At 40.2% G+C, this 22317-nt stretch overlaps 1 non-coding gene across 1 annotated transcript; it reads right to left on the bottom strand.

Moving 5' to 3' along the window:
- Window positions 1–20124: 20124 nt before the first annotated feature.
- LOC142449351 (U1 spliceosomal RNA) lies at window positions 20125–20288 on the bottom strand. The gene has a single exon (XR_012784550.1). It is a non-coding gene; the product is annotated as a U1 spliceosomal RNA (small nuclear RNA).
- Between the last annotated feature and the right edge of the window lie 2029 nt (window positions 20289–22317).

The following is a 22317-nucleotide window of genomic DNA, read 5'->3' on the forward strand; positions in this document are numbered from 1 at the left end:
TTATTAACAATCTGCAACATGCAGATAACACAACACAACTTTGCTCACTGAAAGTGAGGAGAATTTGAAGAACTTGATGATAGAGTTTGAGATTTGCCAACCTTCACTATGAATTACAACTCAATGTAAAGGAGACCAAAATGGTAAAGAAGACAACTGCACTGATAACAATATGATAATTGGAGAAAAGACTGAAGTTGTGAAGGATATTGTTGTGCTTGGATCCACAAGCAGATCTCGTGGAAGCTACAGTCAAGAGATCAAAGAATGCATTGCCCTGAGTAAACCTGCCGCACAGACCTCGCTGGTGTTGAGAAGCAAGGGCTCTACTGTGAGGATTGATGTGTGTGTGTGACAGTCCATGGTATTTTAAACTACCCCACATGAATAAGGAAGACTGAAGAAGAACTGAATCATTCCAATTAAGGTGGTAGAGAAGAATCTTGAATGTACCGTGAACTACCAAAAGAACAAATACAGGTGGCTTGGAAGAGGTACAGTCAGAATGCTCCTTAGGAAGGATGGCTAAGGATAGCTCATATTCTTTTGACATGTTATCAGGAGAGAACTGTCTGGAAAAATATGCCATGCTTGGAAAAAGTAGAGGAATAGTCAAAAGGAAGACCCTGGACAATATGGACGACGCAGAGGCTGCAGGCACGGGCTCCAACAGAAGAGGTGTGAGCTGGAGCAGAGTCCAGCCGCGTTACATCCTGCTGTACATCGGATCGCCAGGAGCCCCAACTGATGACGAGACACAACAACAACCCCAACAGTTACTACGGATCCATTTCTCACTTTTAATTATTTCTGTAGTGTTCTTCCTACTTCTTATAAAATTACCATCATGCATATATTGGTTCTTTTGATGTGCTCCATCACCATCGTTCTTTTTTTTTGTATTCTCTTTTCTATTTTCTGATCAAACTGAGTAAAATCTTAAAGATTTTTCTTCCCAGTTCATTCATTCTTTCTCCTATTATTGCAGCTCCAGTTTTAGTTTTTAAAAATAGATGTGTTTATTTGGATTATTTTATTACAAAGCTGGGGAAATTCTAGCTGCTCTATTTATTTATTTATTTATTTTTTCCTAACCCTAATCCTAACCTAACCCTAACCCTGACCCTGACCCTGACCCTAACCCTAACCCTAACCCTAACCCTAACCTAACCCTAACCTAACCCTAACCTAACCCTAACCCTAACCTAACCCTAACCCTGACCCTGACCCTAACCCTAACCTTAGCTGCTCTATTTTAGGGACCTGGTGACATAGTGAGCTTCTCACCTCAACGTCCACAGTTTCAAACCACCAGCTGCTCCAAGGGAGAAAGGGAGACTTTCAACTCCCATAAACCATGACAGTCTGAGAAACTCACAGGGGCAATTCCACCCTGTCCTATAGGGTGGCTATGAATCAGCACTGACTTGATGGAAGTGAGTATATCTCTATTGAATTTGTTCTTTTGTTCTTGTACTGGTTTTTTGAGTTTGTTTAGTATGGGGGGGGTTTAAATCTATATCTACATTTTTTTCACTTTTTCTGTATCTCTTTAGGTCTGCTTAGTACTAGTTTTTATGTCTTTGTCAGATATTTCCATTATTTGTAGATCAATGCAGACAATTTCTCTGCTGACATCTATATTCATTATGTTCATCCACTCATAATATGACTGAAGTGGAAGTGATTTCTTAGAGGGGAGTTGATCATGGTGATATGAGGCAGGTAAGGCCTGTGGAAGTGGAGACATCAGGATTTTCATTTGCTAATGAGGCACAACTCAAAGCAAAATAGCTGTAAAAATCTTATCATAGTCTGAACTTGGAATGTACAAAGTACAAATTTAGGGAAACTGCAAGTGGTCACAATGAACTAGAATGCATGAGCACTGATATCATATGAATTAGTGAACTGAAGTGGACTGGCATTGGCCATTTTGAATCAGAAAAATTACATGATTTACTATACTAAGAATAACATAATCAAGAGGAATGGCATGGCCTTCAATGTCAGAAAGGCTCTTGCTAAAACTATCATGAAGTACAATGCTATCTGGAATTGGTTTATACATATCCACATTCAAGTAACTCCAATCAATACAAATATTATTCAACTCTAAGTGCCAACTGCAAAAGGTAGTGATGAAAAAAATTGAAGAATTCTAGCGACTTCAGTAAGAAATCAATCAAACATGCAATCAAGAAGTGTTGATAGTTTTAGTGATTGGAATGCAAAAGTTCAAAACAAATAGAAAGTAAAGTAGTTTGAAAATAGAAATACGGTGATAGAAATGAAGCTGGATGTCATATGATAGAATTTTGCAAAACCAATGATTTGTTCATAGAAAATACCTTTTTTCAACAACACAAAAGGCAACCATATACTTGGACTTCCCCAGATGGAAGATACAGAACATCTGCGGGAAGGCACAAGAGAAGAGCTCACTATCAGCAGCTAAAACCAGTCCAGGGGCCAACTGTGGAACAGGCCATCAATTGCTCATATCTCTATCTAAGTTCAGTATAAAGTTGAATGAAATTGAAACAAAATCATGAGAGTCAAAATATGACCTTGAGTCTATCCCACCTGAATTTCGAGAACATTTCAAGAACAGATTTGACTAACTAAACAATAATGATAGAAGATCTAATGAGCTGTGAGAGGACATCAAGACCATTGTGCATGAAGAAAGCAAAAGGTCATTAAAAAGACAGGAAAGATGCTGCACCTTTTGATAGCCAGGAACCATCAGCTTTTTTCACTGCATGGGGTCAAAAAGGCTTGAAGTAAAGTAAAAGGCTATCTAGCAAAGGAACAACAAGCCGAATTGGTAGAAGCACCCCCGTCTGTATAATCATGAGATGTTGCTGGACTCAAGTAACAGGCATCAGAAGATCCAAAACAAAACAAAACAACGACAACAAAAGCATGTGTTGAGAAGGAAGGAAGTGAGAGTAGAATCCCCAAACCTGACTGTAAACAATAGGAACTCCCCTCACAGAAGGGTTACAAAGAAGGATGAGTCAATCAGGGTGCAGCATAGCAGCAATGAAACCCACAATATTCCTCCTCACTGTCATGACCCCAGCCCAGCCTTTCAGTTCAGGCTAGACTGGAGCATGTACACTGGTACAAAGAAGTGCTTACAACACACATGGAAACCAGGCCAGAGAGCCCCTCAGGAACAGAAATGAGAGTGATGAGACCAGGAGGGTAGCGGGAAGGTGGGGAGAGGAGGAGAGGAAGGGGAAACTGATTGCAATGAATAACACATAAGCCACCACCACCCCCGCCAAGGGGGTGGGGGGAGCAAACAGCAGAACTGCAAATGGAGACAACAGTTGGTAAGATATGAAAATAATAATAATTTATCATTTATCAAGGGGTCACAGGGGCGGGGGGAGAGGAGCTGATAGCAAGGAGTCAAACAGAAAGTAAATGTTTAGAAAATGATGATGGCAACATATGTACAAATATGCTTCATACAATTGATGTATGGATTGTTATAAGAGCTATAAGAGGCCCCAATAAAATGATCTTGTAAAATAAATCAGGAATAAAAGGAAAAGATAAAAGCTGATGTCAAAAGAGGCTGAATCTTGCTCTTAATCTTGGAGTAGATAAAGCAAATGGAAGAAAGGATGAAGTCAATGAGCTGAATAGAAAATTTCAAAAGGCAGCTCAAGAAGACAAAGTTAGATAATCTAATAAAGTATTCAAGACCTCGCATTAGAAAACCAATAGGGAAGAATACACTCGGGTGGACCGAACTCAAGAAAAACCTGAATTGAACATACTCGACTGAAAGAAAGCAAGAAAAATATTCAAGCTTCGAATTTCAAGTTTGAAGATTCTACAGGCAGAATATTGAATGATGCAGGAAGCGTCAAGAGAAGATGGAAGGAATGCACAGAATCACTGGACCAAAAAGAACTAATGGACAGCCCAGCATGTCAGGAGGTAGCATATGAGGAAGAACAATGGTGCTGAAGGAAGAAATTCAACTTGCATTAACCCCCAAAACAAGGCTCCAGGAATACCCATCAAAATGTTTCAAAAAGTTGAAGAAACACTGGAAACATTCACTCACTTATGCCAGGAAATTTGGAACACAGCACTCGGCCAACTGACTAGAAGAGATCCATATGTGTGCCCATTGCAAAGAAAGGTGTCGCAACACAGCATTCAAACTGTAAAATGATATCTCTGAGAAGGCACTAACGTAAACTTATGCTCAAGGTCAGCGATTAATGGGTGCGTCAGTACATTGACAGGGAACTGTCTCAAGTTCGGCAGGATTGAAAAGAGGACATGGAGCAGGGGATATCATTATTGCGGATGTCAGGGATCTTGGCTCCAAGCAAAAGGTGGCAGAAAGATGTTTCCTTGACTATGCAAAGACTATGTGAACCTCAGTAAACTGTCAGTCACCTTGAGAAGAATGGGAATTCTGGAACACTTTATTGTGGCCATTTCCAATTTGTACATGGACCAACAGACGATTGTAAGAACAGTACAAGGTAATATTGCAATGTCCAGCGTGCTCTTCAGAGACAAGGACGGTAAGATTTCATCTTACCTACTTTGGACATATTGTCAAGAGACCCCAGCCCCTGGAGAAGGACATCATGCTTGGTTAAGTGGAGGGGTGGCCCAAAAGAAGAAGGCTCTTGATGGGATGGATTGACACAGTGGCTATATCAGTGGGATCCGACATAGAAACAATTGTGAGCATGGCGCAGGACCATGCAGGGTTTTGTTCTGTTGTGCATGGGACGCCTATACATCAGACTCAGCTCTATGGCACTCAACAGCAATATGTTGGTCCACATTTTCCCCTCTCTCTTCTGCTTTGGATATGGTTGTTGTTTTCAATACATGAATGCTTTCATATTTTTATTTCCACTTTTGCTTTGAAGTGTTCAATTGAAATTTCTTCCTTGTACTGTTTCCCTTCCTTTGCCTTATTCTGATTGTTGTTATTTTGAGTTATTGATATATGTATGTCTTTGACGTTGATTTGACTAGAGGGTAAGGGATGTTGAGTACACAAGTGGGAGCTATGGAATCAAGCACTTAAGATCTACCTTTGGATAATTGATTGGATATGAAACATCAGGATCCTTTCCTATGGTAGGGTACAAGATGCCCGCCCTTCATAATGTGAACTTCATTTTCACACAAATAGATGGTACGTACCCTGGTTTGCTAGGCATGCTGTCTGTGTGCACATAGTCATACAGTAGAGCCTCGGTGGGTGGGTAGATGGGATGTCTTAGGCAGGGTTCTCTAAAGAGGTAAAACCAGTTAGGTGCAAGGAGAGAGCAAGAGTTCATAAGACTGTAGAAGCTGGACATTTCCAAGTCCATGGGCTACATTTCCAAGTCCATGAGTGCTGGCTTCTCCTGATTCATAGAACTACAGAGACTGAAAAGGAAGGATTGGCATGTCAGATGAAAAACTGCTGCCTGCAGAAGTGAATGAATTCAAGTTTACCTATTCAAGATGGCAGGCTGCTGAATCATAAATGGTAGAGGTTAAGAACATTTAGGATCAGCTTGCCACTTCATTAAATCTAAAGAACCAGAGTTCCAACTTTGTGCCAGAGCTAGGATCCTGAGCCTGCCAACAAGGAAGAAAACTTTGCCAGAATGTCCACATATATTGGAAGCATATCACATTCTGGAGGAAACCACCTTTCAATTTATTGTCTACTCATCTAACCAAAGGGGAATGATGATATCATAATCGCCAAACCACTGAGACTTACGGCTCAGCCAAAGTGACACACACCTTAACCATCCATGGTAAAGGCCTCCATGCTGCTGTTAGGAGGTGGTACAGATGGGGCAGGGAAGAAAGTTTATTTCTACCCTTTCACTATGTGGAGAGAGCCCTACACACCTCTATGAAGGGGGCGGGACTCTGAGTGAACATTCGGGTTGATGAGAGGTGATTTGGGTTGATATGTGCTAGAAGCCTGCTAAGTTTCCAAGTAGGGGAGAAAATGGAGGGAAGGCTGTGGTCCCTTAGAAGGGAGAAAGGGACAAAGGCATTTGTGGTCTGCACAGGCAGCCCAGGTGCCTTCTCTGTGGACACAAGAGGGTGGAAGATAGAAGAGGGAGGGAAAGCACAACACTTCTGTGCTCAGATGGGTGGTCTGAAGGGCTTCCATCACTGATACAGAGAAGTGGGGCAATACCAGTGTGTCAGAGGGGTTGACACAGGGCCTCTGTGTGTAGGGGGAGAAAAGAGCCCTCCACTCAGGCACAAGTTTAATAAGGGAGTGAAGGTGAGGAAGCAGGATTTTTCTTGGCATAGTAATCCATTCTTGGAAAGGGGAGAAGGGAGGAAAATATACACATCAAGCAGACAGTAACCAAAACAGAACTGTATTGGCAAGGCACACCTAATAAAATGGATTTTAAATACAAATCCATTATAAGAGACAAAGAAGACCATTGTGTCATGATTTAAAGGCCACTTCACTAAGATGATATAAAATAAGAAATATCTAAGTGTCCAATAATAGAATTTAAAAACACACTAAATACTTTAAATAAGAAATAGTCCTATAAGACATCACTTTTGATAGTGGATAAAATAAATGAGAAAGAAAATAAAAAAAGACACAGGCCATGTAAACAAGGTATCAATCAGCTAAAACTGCTGACACATAAAGAAAACACACTACAAAACAGCAACAAGTTGCACATTCTTCAATGTACATGCAACATTCTCCTGAAAAGACCCTCTTAGAACACAAAGCAAACCTCAATAAACAGAGGCATAAATAATACAAAGCATTATTCAGTGAACATAATGCCATAAAGCTACAAATGCCAAAAAGCCAAAACAGAACTGCATTAGCAAGAGAAAATGAAATACTAGAAAACTAAATTATATATACTTAAAAACCATTTTAAAGGAAGAAAAAAACTATAAAAGAAAATAAAAATATAACATACCCAAAACGTGCACAACAAAAGTAGATCTCAGGAAAAGTTATAGCTATAAATGCATCCATAACTCGAATAAAAAGGAAGATCAAAATTATACCATTGGTACTAGAATACGTAAAGTAATAAAGATCAGAACATAATAAAATCACAGAAATAAATGTGATACAACACAGAAAAATAATAGAAAAGATAATGAGACTACAAGCTCTTTCTTTTAGAGATTCAATAAAATTGACAAGCCACTGGCCAAATTAACAAATAAAAAAATGAGAGGATGCAAATAATCATAAAAAGAGAAACAACTGAGATAGAGTATCATAACAGATTTTGAAAAATTATACACCACCTAATTTAAAAACCTAGAACAAATGCAAAAAATCTATGAGTTAGTTTATTGTGCCAACATGTTTGATAAAGTCATGTGGGGTTAATTGAAGGGCAGAGGTATAAATGGCTCAGCCTCTTCTTTCGAGTTCTAGGGTTTCTTGCTTTGTGATGGTCAGACCAGGGTGCAGCTGCCTTAGCCAGTTCTCTGCTTCAGCTTGCAAGGCTCACTTCCTGCAAGACATCCCCAAGGAGAAGCGGCATGCAAGCCTGGGTGCTGGAGAAGCCGTGTGGAGACCCCTGCTAGCGCTGAGATGCTTACAAGCTCACTGACTCAGCTTTCTTCCTGTAGTCGTTGCATGTGTTTTGTGAGATGGAGGAGGACTTTGTGGATTGGTGTTGAACATATGGGTTAATGTTGGACTTGTGGACTTGGGCAGCACTGGTTTGGGATGTTTTCTTGATGGGCATTTACCCTTTATATTAAACTCTCTCTTATAGATATGTTTCTGTGGATTTGTTTCTTTAAAGTATCCAGACTAACAAATGCAATGAGATATCATATCATTCCTACAAAAATGGCAGCGATTTAAAAGAAATAAAAATACGCTGCAAAGTTGTGGGGGAGATTTCATACTACTGGTGGGATTGTATATGGCAAAATCACTGTGGAAACCATATGGTACTTCTTCAAAAAACTAGAAATAGAAATATCTTATGAAGCAACAGACATATTCCTAGGTACCCAAGGGATCTAGCTGCTGTGGAACAGAGATGTGTGCCCACCCATGCTCATGGAAGCATTAGTCACAATAGTAAAAAGATGGAACAATCTGAGTGCTTATCGATGAATGAACGGATAAATCAGTTATGATACATATGGACAATGGGATATTGGGTAATGATAAAGAATAAAGAGGAACCTGAGAATCATTGTGTAGATGAATCTACAGACTCATGCTGATTGCAAAAAATTAATCACATCAAGGGAAAATTCTGCATAGTTTTTTATTCTAGAAAGTCAAGGATAAACACATACATAGAAAGAAATATGACTTGACAGTTACCGTGGATAAGAGAGGGAAAACAAGGGAGTCACTTTCTAGATAGTAGACACCTTTTTTGGGGGCTGTGGGGGCATGGCATAGAGAAAGTCATCATGGGAAAGGCAATCAATGTCCAATCTATGTCAGTCTAACTTGGCCAAGGGCATTGAAGACCATCAGACGTGCACAAGATGAAGGTCAATTTGTTAAATGCTACGGCATACATAATTTTGCAATAAAACAATCACAAAATATGTGTGTGGTTCCATAGGTAGATGTACATGCTATAGTGCATAGAAAAGCATGTGTGATCATGTGTGTGAAAGAATATTTTAGGCATATGCATATACATTTTTGCATGTGCTACTTATATATAACGAAGCACACAGTGGAACACTTGTGGAAACTTCCCAAACATAGCCAAACTCCTCACAGGACTGGTGTACTGTGTTAACAATCTTAGGATCACCTTTTGTGGGATGACTCAGACAATTGGCATAACATCGTTTATAAAGATACTGTTCTAAATTCTAGTTTGGTAAGTAGTGGCTGCGCACTTACAAATTTGTGGGAAGATAGTAACATATTAACTCTCATTCTCTACTCATCTAGTGCAAAAGACTATAAAGGAAACCAAAGACTCAAAGAAGAAATTAGTCTGTAGGATTAATAACCCATGCCAACCCTGGCTTCTTCTAGCCTGAGACCAGAAAAACTAGATGGTGTCTAGTTACCACTGCCAAATGTTTTGATCAAGGACGTAATAGAAGATTCTAGTTAGAATGGGAGGGAAATATAAGAAGAAAATTAAAATTTCTAAAAAACAAAGACATTGAACTAATTCTATTGATGTACATTAGAGGAACCCCAAATGCTATCACTTTAAGATACACATTTACGTTGGGATTGAAGTCACTCCCAGAAGTTGCCTATTAGTCAAATAACAGACTGATTTATAAAATAAAGAATATCACCCATGGGTAATGCTCTTTTAAACAATCAAGTATACCAGACCAAATAATCAACACTTACCCCAAAACAAGATAAGAAGGCAAGGGGTGGCATGGACGATAGAGCAACTGAAAAAAAAAAGAATGGAAATAATGAGAAAGTTGTCAAATGGCAAAAATTGTAGCCGATACCATGGAACAATTTGTATAAAAATTGTTAAGTAGGAACCTAATTTTCTCTGAGAATTTTCACCTTAAACATAACAAAGTATTTATTTTAATTTATGCTAAGTATGTTAAATGTTTTGGTGGAAGAGAAGTACAAATGAACATAAACAGGTAATTTCTCATGGGAAGAAAAAGACAGAGGCTATAAGAAAGGATGAAGTACAAATGAGAAATTAAAAATTAGTAGCAGATAAAAGTTGCCTTTTCCAGGTTTATAAGTAGATTGATCATAGCCAAGGAAGGATTCAACCAAATAGAAGTCAGTAAGCAATGACCCAACAGAAATCCAGACAGAGAAATTTTAAAAAGAGGTGGAAAAACCCTGTGATATTAAATGATGTAACATACATGTAATTGGAATCCCATAGGGAAAGAGTGAGAAAATGGAGTAGAAGAAGATACCTGAAGATATCACAGGCAAGCAATTTCCAAAATTAGTATTAGACATGAAATCACAAATACAAGAAGCTCATGTACGATAAATATAAACTATAATTATAAATAGAAATACAAATAGATATATATATGAGAAGGATACACATCACCCATAGACATGGTACATATATATTCAAACTGCAAACAGCAACAGAGAAAGGCAACCATGGAGGGGCAGGGTGTGGTTGGGTAAAATATATGAGCAATGCAAAGGAACAAAGATAAGACATACAAAGACTTTTTATCAGAAAACAGGTAAGCCAGATAATTAGAGTAACATCCAAAATGCTAACACTAAATAAATAAATAGATAAATAGATGCAGATACATAATTTTATACATTGGAAAAATACCTTTAATGAAATGTACAAAGACTTACAAACAAAACTCTGTAAGTACCTGAGTTTATCTACAAAAAGAAAAAATAGTTAAAGGAAGCTTGTAAGGAAGGGCTGTTATTCCAGGCATAAACCAATTAATGTAATCCCTGTCAATAGTTTTTATATTTATACAAAATTGAATTGGTCAAACTTTGATGGATATATTTAAGATAGCAATGACAAATGCAATAGTGGAGCCTACATATGTATAAACAAACATCTCCTAGAATTTAGATGCTTAGTTTGGATTTGGGGGCCATGGTACTATGGGATATCCCAGTTAATTGACACAATATTGTGTTTGGTGCTGTAGTTTTATGTCCTAGTTCACTGTGTAGCACCCATCTTCTGGTTAGTGGCTTGGATCTTAAAAACTTATAAGCAGCCAGATAAAGAGGCAGTCACCAAGCTAGGAAACAACAAAGCCCACATGGAAGAAGCACACCAGCCTATCTCGACAAAATTGCTGAAGACAAAACGGTGTGCATAAGCAAATGTGGTGAAGAAAGCTGATGGTGCCTGGCTATCAAAAGATATAGTGTGGGGTCCTAAAGGCTTGAAGATAAACAAGTGGCCTTCTAACTGAGAAACAAAAAAGCCCACATAGAAGAAGCACACCAGCCTGTGAGATCACGAGGCATCGGAAGGGATCAGGTATCAGGCATCAAAGACCCAAAAAATTATAGCATTGTGAATTAGGAGGTGTGCAGAGTAGGGACCCAGGGTCTATCTGTGGGCAATTGGGCATCCCCTTGCAGAAGGATCACGGGGAGGATAGGAGACAGTCAGTGTGCCATGAACCAACGACGAAACATGCAACTTTCCTCTACTTCTTGAATGCTTCCTCCCCCCTACTATCATGATCCCAATTCTACCTTATAAATCCAGCTGGCTCAGAGGATGTACACTGGTACAGATAGGAACTGGAAGCACAGGGAATCCAGGACAGATGAAACCCAGGACCAGTTGTGAGAGTGGTGATACCAGGAGGGTAGAGGGAAGGTGGGGTAGAAATGGGGAACAGATTACAAGGATCTACATATAACCTCCTCCCTGGGGAACAGTGGAGAAGGGATGAAGGGAGACATTTGACGGTATAAGATATGACAAAATAACAATAATTTATAAATTATCAAGGGTTCATGGGGGAGGGGGGACCAGGGCAGGAGGGGAAAATGAGAAGCTGATACCAAGGGCACAAGTAGAAAGCAAATGTTTTAAGAATGACAAAGTAAACAAATGTACAAAAGTGCTTGACACAATGGATGGATATATGGATTGTTATAAGAGTTGTTTGAGCCCCCAATAAAATTATTTTTTAAAAGAAGGTAAATCAATCAATTGAACCCTATAAGAGAGAGAGTAAGGATCTTTTTAAAGTTTTTTTAAAATTTATTTTACTGGGGCTCATACAGCTCTATCACAATCCATACATGCGTCAATTGTGTCAACCACACTTATACATTCGTTGCGCTCATCATTCTCAAAATTTGCCTTCTCTTGGGTTCCTGGAATCAGCTCCTCATTTTTCTTTGTTCCATCCCTCTCCTTCCCCACTCTGCCCTCCCTCATGAACCCTTAATAGTTTATAAATTATTATTTTATCTTATCTTACACTGCCCGGCGTCTCCCTTCATCCACTTTCCTGTTGCCCATTTCCCAGAGAGGAGGTTATATGTAGATTCCTGTGAACAGTTACCCCTTTCTACCCTCCCTTCCCTCACGGTATCACCACTCTCACCCTTCGTCCTGAGGGGTTCATCTGTCCTAGATTCCCTGTGTTTCCAGATCCCATCTGTACCACTATGCATCTTCTGGTCTAACCAGGTTTGCAAGGTAGAATTGGTATCATGATAGTTGGGGGGAGGAAGCATTTAAGAACCAGAGGAAGGTTGTGAGTTTCATTATTGCTATGCTGAACCCTGAGTGACTCAACTCCTCCCCACTACCCCTCTGCAAGGGATGTCCAGTTGTCTACAGATGGGCATTGGGTCCCCATCATGCGCTCCCCTCATTCACGCTGATATTATCTCCCCCCCCCCCCGCCTTTGGTGCTTGAAACCTGGTCGGTCCCCTCAGCCTTTCATGATCACACATGGTGTGCTGCTTCCATGTGGGCTTTGTTGCTTCTGGGCTAGATGGCCGCTTGTTTACTTTCAAGCTTTTAAGTTCCCAGACGCTATATCGCTCAACAGTCTTCTTCACCACACTTACTTATGCACACATCTGCCCTCAGCGTTTATGTGGGGAAGGTGATCACACAATGATGGTTTTTGTTCTTTGGTGTCTGCTACCTGATCCCTTCAACACCTTGTGTTCACTTAGGCTTGTGTGCTTCTTTTCTGTGGGATTTTTTGCTTCCGAGCTAGTTGGCTGCTTATTTACCTTCAAGCCTTTAAAACCCCAGATGCTATATCTTTTGATAGCTATAAAAAGTTTTCATCAAAATGTGTAGTTAAAAAAATGAAGGTAAATCAAACAATTGGTCCCTATAAGATGGAGAGTAAGGAGTTTCGTTTTGTTTTTAAGTTTTCATCAAAATGTGTAGTTAATTGTCTCTATGAGTTCCTGCCTCCTTTGCCAGGAGACCAGAACTGGACAGTGCCTGGCAGTCATTACTGAATATTTTGATCAAAGTTTCTATAAAGGTTATCTTGACCACACGGGGGAAATTACAAACCTGAATTTCAAAATCATATAATCCAGAGTTTGTAGCTCCATCATGGCTGAATGCATCCTGAAACCATTTCCCAGGGATCATCTTTAAACTTCAAACCACAAATATCCCCTAAGTATTCTTAAAAACAAACAACAGTTTCACTTAACTAATAAAGAATACCTGCAGTGAGCATGGTAGTCTCTTAAAAACTGTCTCCAGACTTATTTAAACTGTCAACAGAAACTGGAAAAAGCAGATCGAATACCTTGGAAGTGATGATAATACAGGAGAAACAATTCATAAAGGGTTGTGAGAATGGTTGTATAAATTGGAAAATGTGATCAATGCCACTGACTTGTACAAATAGGAACATTGAACCCGTGTGCTCTGCTCTGTATAGTCTGAACAACAATAATGAAGTAAATTGTAAAAAAATAAATAAAACTAGTGGGAGTGATGTAAAGATAAATATATTACCCTCTGCTGTTTTTGTTTTTAATTGTTCGGAAGATAAGCAAGGTCAAGGGGACAGAAAAGATATCCGTTCTTGCCAGAGTCTGGAGTGAGTGAGGAGACTGGCTGCAGAGCGGCAAGACTCATGACTGGGGTGAGGGAACCGGTCTCCGTCTTGATTGTTCATTGGTGACACAAATGTATGCATGTGCCAGGATTTGCAGAACTTTACACGTCAGAGTGAATTTTACTGAATGCAAAAGATATCTTATTTCAAACATTGAAAATATATTTAAAGTGCACGTTTTCCCTTGCAAGTTGATCCACTCAACTCACTAACTCTTCTTTTCCTTGTAATTCCTTTCCACAAAAATATAAATAGTGTAGATATGTAGTATTCATATTTCTGCCTTCATCTCTAGGCTACATTCTTATATTTAATTTAGAAAAAATAACTTCTTAATTCTCTAGAATGTTGTACAATGTCTAGTATGTAAAACTTTCCTAGATGAGGTGCAACAATACCCAACACCTGCTCTTACTGTGAACAGCAGCCTCCTTGTTCTGAGAGGCAGCGCTTCGATCTCATGTACGTGGGGTCACTCTGAGTCAGAGCCCACTTGACAGCATAGGACACCAGAGGGACATGTGGAAAATGGGTTCTTGATGTCTCCTTTGGTACGCACGCATTCCTAACCCTGCTCCTCCCAACTCGCAACTTCGCTCTTAACTCACTCTGGCCGCTGGGAGAAAACCAAAAACAAACAAAAGCCTCACTTCCATCAAGTTGATTCCAACTCAGAGTGACCCCAGAGCACAGGTACAACTGTCCCAATGGGTTTCTGAGGCTGTAATTCTTTAGCGGGAGTAGAAAGCCTGTCTTTCTTCCATGGAGTTGCTCAGTTTCCAACAGCTAGCCAATACACTTAGCAGCCGAACATATAAACACTGCATTTCAGTAAAAATGCCCCTTTGTGGTAAAGTATAAAGAATCCCTTTAACTCTTAAAGTTGAACCTAAACAAGTCATGGAAGAAAATAGGAAGATATTAAAGCTTTGTAAATATCAGAGGTTAAATTAAAGAGAGGAACACTTCTCTTTAATTTCTCTCCCTGGCTCTCTCTCATATATATATACATACATACAGACATACATATATAACCTTAACAGGGGAGCAGATTACAAAGATCTACATATAACCTCCTCTCTGAGGGATGGAGAGCAGATAAATGGATGAAGGGAGACTTTGGACAGTGTAAGATATGACAAAATAATAATAATTTATAAATTATCAAGGGTTCGTGAAGCAGGGGGAGCGGGAAAGGAAGGAGAAAAATGAGGAGCAAATACCAGAGGCTCAAGTAGAAGGCAAATGTTTTGAGAATGAGGAGGGAAACAAATGTACAAAAGTGCTCGACACAATGGATGTAAGTGTGGATTGTGTAAAGAGTTGTACAAGCCCCCAATAAAATGCTTTAATTAAAAATATTATTAGGACATAATCCAGACATCACACTATTAACTAGTTCAGTCACATCAAGAAGTATTGTACAATCACTACCATAATCAGTTTCAAAACGTGTTTCTCCTTTTGTACTCCTTGGTATTATCCCCACCGCCCTGACCACACACACACACACACACACACACACACACACACACACACACACACACACACACACCCCTTCCTTGCCATATCCCCCATAACATTTATTCTAGTTATTGCCTCTCTAGATTCACCTATCCTAGATTTCATATACCAAAAAACATAGAAAAATACACAACACAGAGCAAAGAAGGCTACCAACAATAACAACCTACAACAGAGATAACCAGTTTGAAAACAAAACAACAGAATATATCAAAAACCAGATCAAACTCAAAGTCTGTCAAAGGCAGATACAATAATATGGTTTTAACCGCTCAAGTCAAAGTTTTCATTTTAATCTATCAAATTAGTCTCCACAAATCTCTTGATCTGATAACCAGGCTATTCCCATCCTTCAATTACGGTCAGAAACAAATCCCCGGAGGCTCATTCTATGTGTAGATCCTGCAAATATATTTTGGACTTCCACTGTACTGAGAAAAAGAGACTAAACAAGTGTAAGCTAGCTACAAATGGCAATATATGGATTATTGATTTGTAATGATTAAATCCTTACATGACTGGATGCTATTAACACAAACAATAGGAATAGGTGGTTAAGCAAAACTTACAATAATATTGATTGACAATGTCAGTCCCAGGACTGATAGAAAAAAGTGTACCTTAATAAAGCAAATAGCGCACTGAAGTAGTAAGTAAATGGTAGTCTGCCTATTGACAGTTTGAAATTTTTGGTATAGCTCTTCCGCTTCTTCACACTCCATGTAGTTTTGGGGGGTTTACGTGCTCTGATTACAGAGGTGTTTAAGGTAGAGTCCAGTTCACCTAATGAAGTTCTCACATCACATTCCTCTGTAATGGCATTTGGAGTATTCTGTGTGCCTTGAAAACACAAGGTCCAATATACCAGTATTCTATGCATATGACCTGCGTCTCCAGGGTGGCTCCAGAAACTGGGTCCAATGTTCCCTATTAGGAGCGCAGTATCAGTCATACTCTCCTTTTGGGGTCTTTATAAGTATTGTTAGTCATTTTGTAAATCCTATATAAGTAAAATAAGCAAAAGCTAAACAAAATATTATTGGAAAAGTTATTTAAAATTGGAGTAAGGAATATATTCAAAGAATTCTGAAGGCTATTTATCATTTTAAATGTTAAAACCTAACCACAGAAATGACTTGAATCATTAAGCTTTGCAAGGTGAAAAATGTCAACATCTCTTTTTTCCCTGCGTTAAGTAGAAATCTATTCTTTCCATGAACTATTTTCCTAGACAACGGCTGCCACTGAATATAATGATGGCATTCAACAAGTAATTCTCCTCAAAAAGTCTTGAAAATACTTAAGAGACTAAAGCTCCAAGCAAGAGAAGGGGAAGACTGTCCATTATATAAACTCTGCTAGTTTAAGGCCAATCATCAGTTACTGAAAGCAAATGGACAGAATCACCATCATCATCATCACAACGATCGCGATAATTGACATGGTTTATTAGCCTGGCACTATGTGAAGGACTTCATTTTTTTTCATGGTTCACAAATACTCACGAAGCACTAATTGTGTGCCAAATGATCCCTGGTGGTGCAACAGTTAAGCACCAGCTACTAACCTAAAGGCTGCCAGTCTGAACTTAACCCAAGGCCCCATGGGAGAAAGGAGATGGTAATTTGCTACTGTAACGATTGGAGCCAAGGAAATCTTTTATGGTAGTTCTACCCTGTCATGTGGGTTCACGAAGACTCAAAACTAACTCTAGAGCACACAGCAATAACAACTATGTCTCAAGGCATTGGTTGTTCAGTGGTAGAACTCTCACTTGTCATGTGGGAGACATGCATTTGTTCCCCACAGACCCACAACATCATGTGCGGCCAGCACCCATCTTACAGTAGAGGCTGCATGTTGCTTTGGTGCTGATCTGTGGAACTTTCGGATTAAGATAGCTAGAAAGAAACACAAATCCAAAAGTCATCTGGTGAGAACCCTGTGGAGCACCATAGAGTTGTTCAATTGTATGGAACCACCATGAGTTATAGACGCCTCAGCAGCAGCTAACAATAGTTGTATACCGAACCCTTTGTTAGGCATTATCACACATCATTGGCAATCGAAAGTGATAACATTCCATATTAGAACAGTAACACTACGGGGGAGATGCTATTAATATAGACTGAGGATTCGGGTTGCTCAGGACATCTAAAACCTTAAGTCCTGTAGCTCATTAGTCACAGAGCATTAGTTTGAAGCCAGGGCTTTTTGGCTGCAAGGTGCCAGGATGGTACTAGATTCCATTGCCTGGATGAATAAATACCTTGAGCACATTCAGCGTTGGATAGATAGAGCTAGGCACAAATGGAAACATGCCCCAGACCACAATATCTGCTTCCAGACTAAGGTAATGTCAATTCCAAACTTTCCTGCTCAAGTTTACACATCATCTGTCACCTAGCTGTAAGAGAAATCGGGGGGAAGAAGGATGGGTGAGTTGTTTCTATATGTCTAAAGGGTCTCAAGAGGATATTAGAGAAAGTCACAAATAGCAGAGCCTACATCATAGTATATCACTTTAAAGTTTCTTTTCTTTCAAAAGCCTTTGAGAAATTGGAAGGCATACAAAATGGGTGAGGCTGCCAACTGCTTTTTGTATTTTAGGGCCTGCCTGTTATTTGTTTTAATTAAAGTGACAGGAGGGAATGACACTAAAAAAGAATGCCATTTATTTCAAAGGTACCAAACACCAGGTTTTGTAAGCAATTCTCACAGCGTGGTTGAAACAACTTGCCTTAAATTCTGGAGTAGTTTTGTGTCTAAATCCCTACCCACCACTTCAAGCTATGTGTGTTGCCAAAAATGATGTGAAATGCTCTCCCTGACAGTTTTTATAGATTTTTTTGTCCAGGAGTGACAGGAAGGAGAAATACCTCTTCAAAAGGCCTGCCAACCACAGGAAAAGAAAGCATCCCTGTATCCTCTTCTACCCAAAACAATAATCATGATGATTGAGCTTCGGTTTTGACTCCAGTTAATATAAGAGAGTTTTATATAAAGGGTAATTATACATTAAAAATCATCCCAATCCAGTCTAGTCCAAGTCCAGAAGTCTGATATTAGCTCATATGTCCGATGTCCATCTATGAAGTCATCTTCAGACTCACCAAACACATTCAATGACACCGAATGCAGAATGATCACAGGCCAGTGAGTAGAAGAAAGTCTTTGGATCCAGTGCTATTATAAGCATCTCAGTGCTGGCATAGTTCTCTATGTGGCTTCTCCAGTTCCCATGCCTGCGTCAAGGTAGATCCATGTGTCTTCTCCTCAGGAATGTCTTGCAGGAAGTGAGCAGAGAATCTCGCCTGCCTCCAAAGAGAAAAAAACAGAATTCTCAGGAGAAAGCCATGCCCACACAGAGGCCTCATTGGCTATGATCAGACTGACAGACTGGACTCCACCCTTTCACTCTTAATCCTCTCAAGTCCCAAAATGACACCAGATTATGTAAGCACCACAATACCCCTCAAGGTGAGGGGGCTTATGCTTCAATCATTGCAACTGATTCTCCTTCCCTCCCCTCACCACCATCTTCCCCACTACCTTCCTGTTACAGTTAATCCCATTTCTGTTCCTGAGGGATTTATCTGACCTGAATTATATGTGTCATGAGCTCTTTCCTGTACCAGTGTACATGCTCCATTCTAGGCAGAACTGAAAGGCAGGACTGGGGGTCATGAAAGTGGGGGACAGCAAGCCTCGAAGAACCAAAGGAGTATTGGGTGTTTCCTCAGTGCTGTGCTGCGCCTGGCTGACACATTCTTTCCTTGGGAACCTTCTGGGAGGGCTTGTCCTATTTTCTGCAAATGGATTTGATCCTTTGCTCCACCCCCTAGTTCTCAACAATATGTACTTTTGTTTTGTTTTGTGTCTTCTGGTGTCTTTTACCTGACTCTGTTTATCACACGAACTGGTGTGTTTATTCCATGTGGGCTTGTTGATTCTCTGCTAGATGGCTGCTTGTTTAACTTCAAGCCTTTAAGACGCCAGATGGTACATCTTGCTGGGCACCATCAGCTTTCTTCACCACATTTGTTTATGCAACAATTTTGTCTTCAGAGATCATGTCGGAAGGGTGAGCATCACAGAACGCCAGGTTATTAGAACAACGTGTTGTTACATTTAGGGAAGGTTGAACAGAGGTCCCAACCCTCATCCACCTCTTCAATGTATTGCCATATAAATATATGTACCTAGGCCAATATCTCTATTTTTATGAATTAATATATTTACTTAAGTGTACACCTATCTTTATATCTCTATCCACAGTTTTGCTTCCTAGATATTTCCTCTGTTTCCCTCTAACTTCCTCCTGCCCCACCATTTTGCTGGTCCGTCTTCTGCCTTATAAGGCCTTTCAGCTAGCGTGCTGTTGCTCCTAAACCACCGAGATCTTTATGTCTGCCTCATTGTTGATTTTAATTCCCTTATTGTTCCCCTGTCCATGGTGTTCTTTGCTCACCATTTCTTTCCTCCACCCAAGTCCCTCCAGAACCTTTGGTCCCATTGCTTTCTGCCCAGTCTTGCTTCCCATGCCTATCTTATGTAGGTAAGCAAAATAACAACAACAGACAAAACAAAAGATTGAATAGAAAGAGGGGGAAACTAGCAAAATAGAAGAAGAGAACCCAAATGAAAATGCATCCAAATTCCAGGTCTGTCTGCTGACCTTTATGATTATCTCCTCATTGGTCCCGAGGGTTCCAGGAACTGTCCCTCCTAGCTGGAAGTCTATTTGGGGGCCTGATCTGTTATGACCCTTTCTTGGTTCCACCTATTGTACGTCCCCTGGCTGTGCTTCCCTTGTATTGTCCTCTGTCTCAGTATGCTCCAGCAAGAACACATCATGTCTCAAGTTGTTGTCGGCCTTACAAGCCTCTCTGTGCTTTAGAAGCTCCATGCAGGGATATCCTCCTAGCCACTAGCTCTCTCTTTGTCCTCTTTGGTTTGCTTCTGTGTGGGTTTGCTTCTGTGTGGCCCTTCCCCTCTCCCCAATCTGTAGGTTTACTGTTGTCTTCTTTTTTTTTCAGGGGAGAGCGTGAAAGCAGTTCCCCACTACTACACATTATGCAGTCGAGTTTCCGACATTTGGGGAAATTGCAGGGGTCAGCACATCCGGAGTTCAATGGATAAGCCTCGCTCTGGGAAAACCACCTTCATGATCATGGTATCTCCCCTGCCAGGTAAGTATGTGTTGTCTTCTGTAACGCATATTTCTCATGTATGTGTGTGTGTGGGGGGGTGTGGGCATCAGTTGGGGGATCAGTTTGGCTCTGATTGGGGTTGACCCCCTAGACCTCTCTGTTCAGGAGTTTCTCCATGTGGTTACATTGACCTCAAGGTTTGGCGCTCCATGGTGGGGTCTGTACCCACACTCCCATTTCTATGGAGATAAATAATACCTTCCCCCAGGGTGGATTAGTGCCCTACTCCCCAGTGCCATCTTCTCCCTCTTATTCCCACCCCCTTCTCCTTCTTTGTGTTGGGATGACATGTACACCCTTGGGTTTGATCTGTCCCCTACCTGATTCCCTGTACCACAGCCCCATAAAGTCTAAGAGAAGTGGCTTTTCTTCTACACCTACTGTGCTGATTATACATACCTCAGTGGACTCATGTTGCACTTGTTCTTTTGTGATTGACTAACTTCACTTAGCATAATTTCCTCCAACTCTTCCCATGAGACAATGTGTTTCATGCGATTCTCAGTGTTTTTCAGTGATGCATAGTGCTCCATTGTGTGTATGTGCCAGAGTTTTCAAATCCACTCATCTCCTGATAGAAATTTAGGTTATTTCCAATTCTTTGCAATTGTGAATTGCACCAAAATTAACATTGGAGCACAGACTACTGGTTGTGATCTTGTTGCTACCTTTTTTGAATATATGCCCAGTAGAGGATTGTTGGAATCTAGGGTAACTCAATTTTCATTTGCTTTCAATATTGCCAGATGGCTTTCCACACTGACTGTATGCATCTACATGACCACCAGCAATGGAGGAGAGTGCCTATCTTGTCACATGCCCTCCAACATTTGTTGCTTGCCGATTTTCTGATTTGGGCTGTCTTCAACGGTGTTAGATGGTATCTCATAGCTGTTTTAATTTGCATTTCTCTGATAGCTAATGATTGGGAGCATTTCTCATGTTTATTGGCCATTTGGGTTTCCTCCCTAGGAAGCTTCTGTTCGGGTCTTTCTCCCTCTTCCTCAGGGCATTAACTGTTTTCGTCTTTTTGCAGGCTAGGAGGGAATTATAGATTTTAATGATAGGCATTTTGGCTGTCGTGTCATAGCTAAAAATCCATTCCTACTCTGCGGATCCTCTTGGTTACCCTCCTGGGGAAGCCTTTTGAGGCACACAGGTATTTTGTCCTTAGCATACCCCATTTATCAACTTCAGCTTCATCTGTGTGTGTGCACTTCCCTATTACAGTTAGCCTATGTATTCACTGCGCCAAGGTACTTAGATGTGTCCCGATTCCTTAGTTGATGGTCCTGATAGTTTGGGGTTTTGCTTCTGGGTCTGCGATCCACCTTGAGTTTGTTCTTGTGCCTGGGGTGAGGTAGGAGACTTGTTTCATTTTTTTCTACAGGTGGATATCCATTGTTTCCAGCACTACTTGTTAAAGAGGCAATCTACCTCCCACTTGATACTTTTTTGGTCCTTGTCAACAATCAGTTGTCTATATTCTGATGGTTTTATTTCTAGGTTTTCTGTTTCCATTGGTCTGAGTATCTGTCATTATTTTAGTACAGTTTTGACCACTGTGGCTGTATAGTAGGTGTTAAAGGTAAATCAAGCCCTCCGACTTTGTCCTTCTTCTTGATGAGTCCTCTGCTACTTCTGGGCTTCTTCCCTCGGCACATGAAATTGGTTTTTCTAATTAGTTGAGGAAAGTTCTTGGTATTTGAATTGGGATAGCGTTAAACTTATAAATTGCCTTAGGTAAGATTGACATCTTTACTGTACTGAGTCTTCTGATCAATGCCATGAGATATTCTTCCATTTGTGGAGTTTGCTTTTGGTTCCCTGTAGTAGGGTTCTGTAGGTTTCCTTGTATGTCTTTTGTTTATTTAGTTAGATATATTCCTAGATATTTCCCTTTGTTCTTGCCTATTGCTGAGAGAACTGCCTTCTTAAGCTTCTCTTTTGTGGTCTTGTCTGATGTATATAGCAAAACAATAGATTCTGTTTGTTGATCTTGTGTCCTGCCACTCT

This window comes from Tenrec ecaudatus, chromosome 5 (assembly GCF_050624435.1).
Source record: "Tenrec ecaudatus isolate mTenEca1 chromosome 5, mTenEca1.hap1, whole genome shotgun sequence".
NCBI classification, from domain to species: domain Eukaryota; kingdom Metazoa; phylum Chordata; class Mammalia; order Afrosoricida; family Tenrecidae; genus Tenrec; species Tenrec ecaudatus.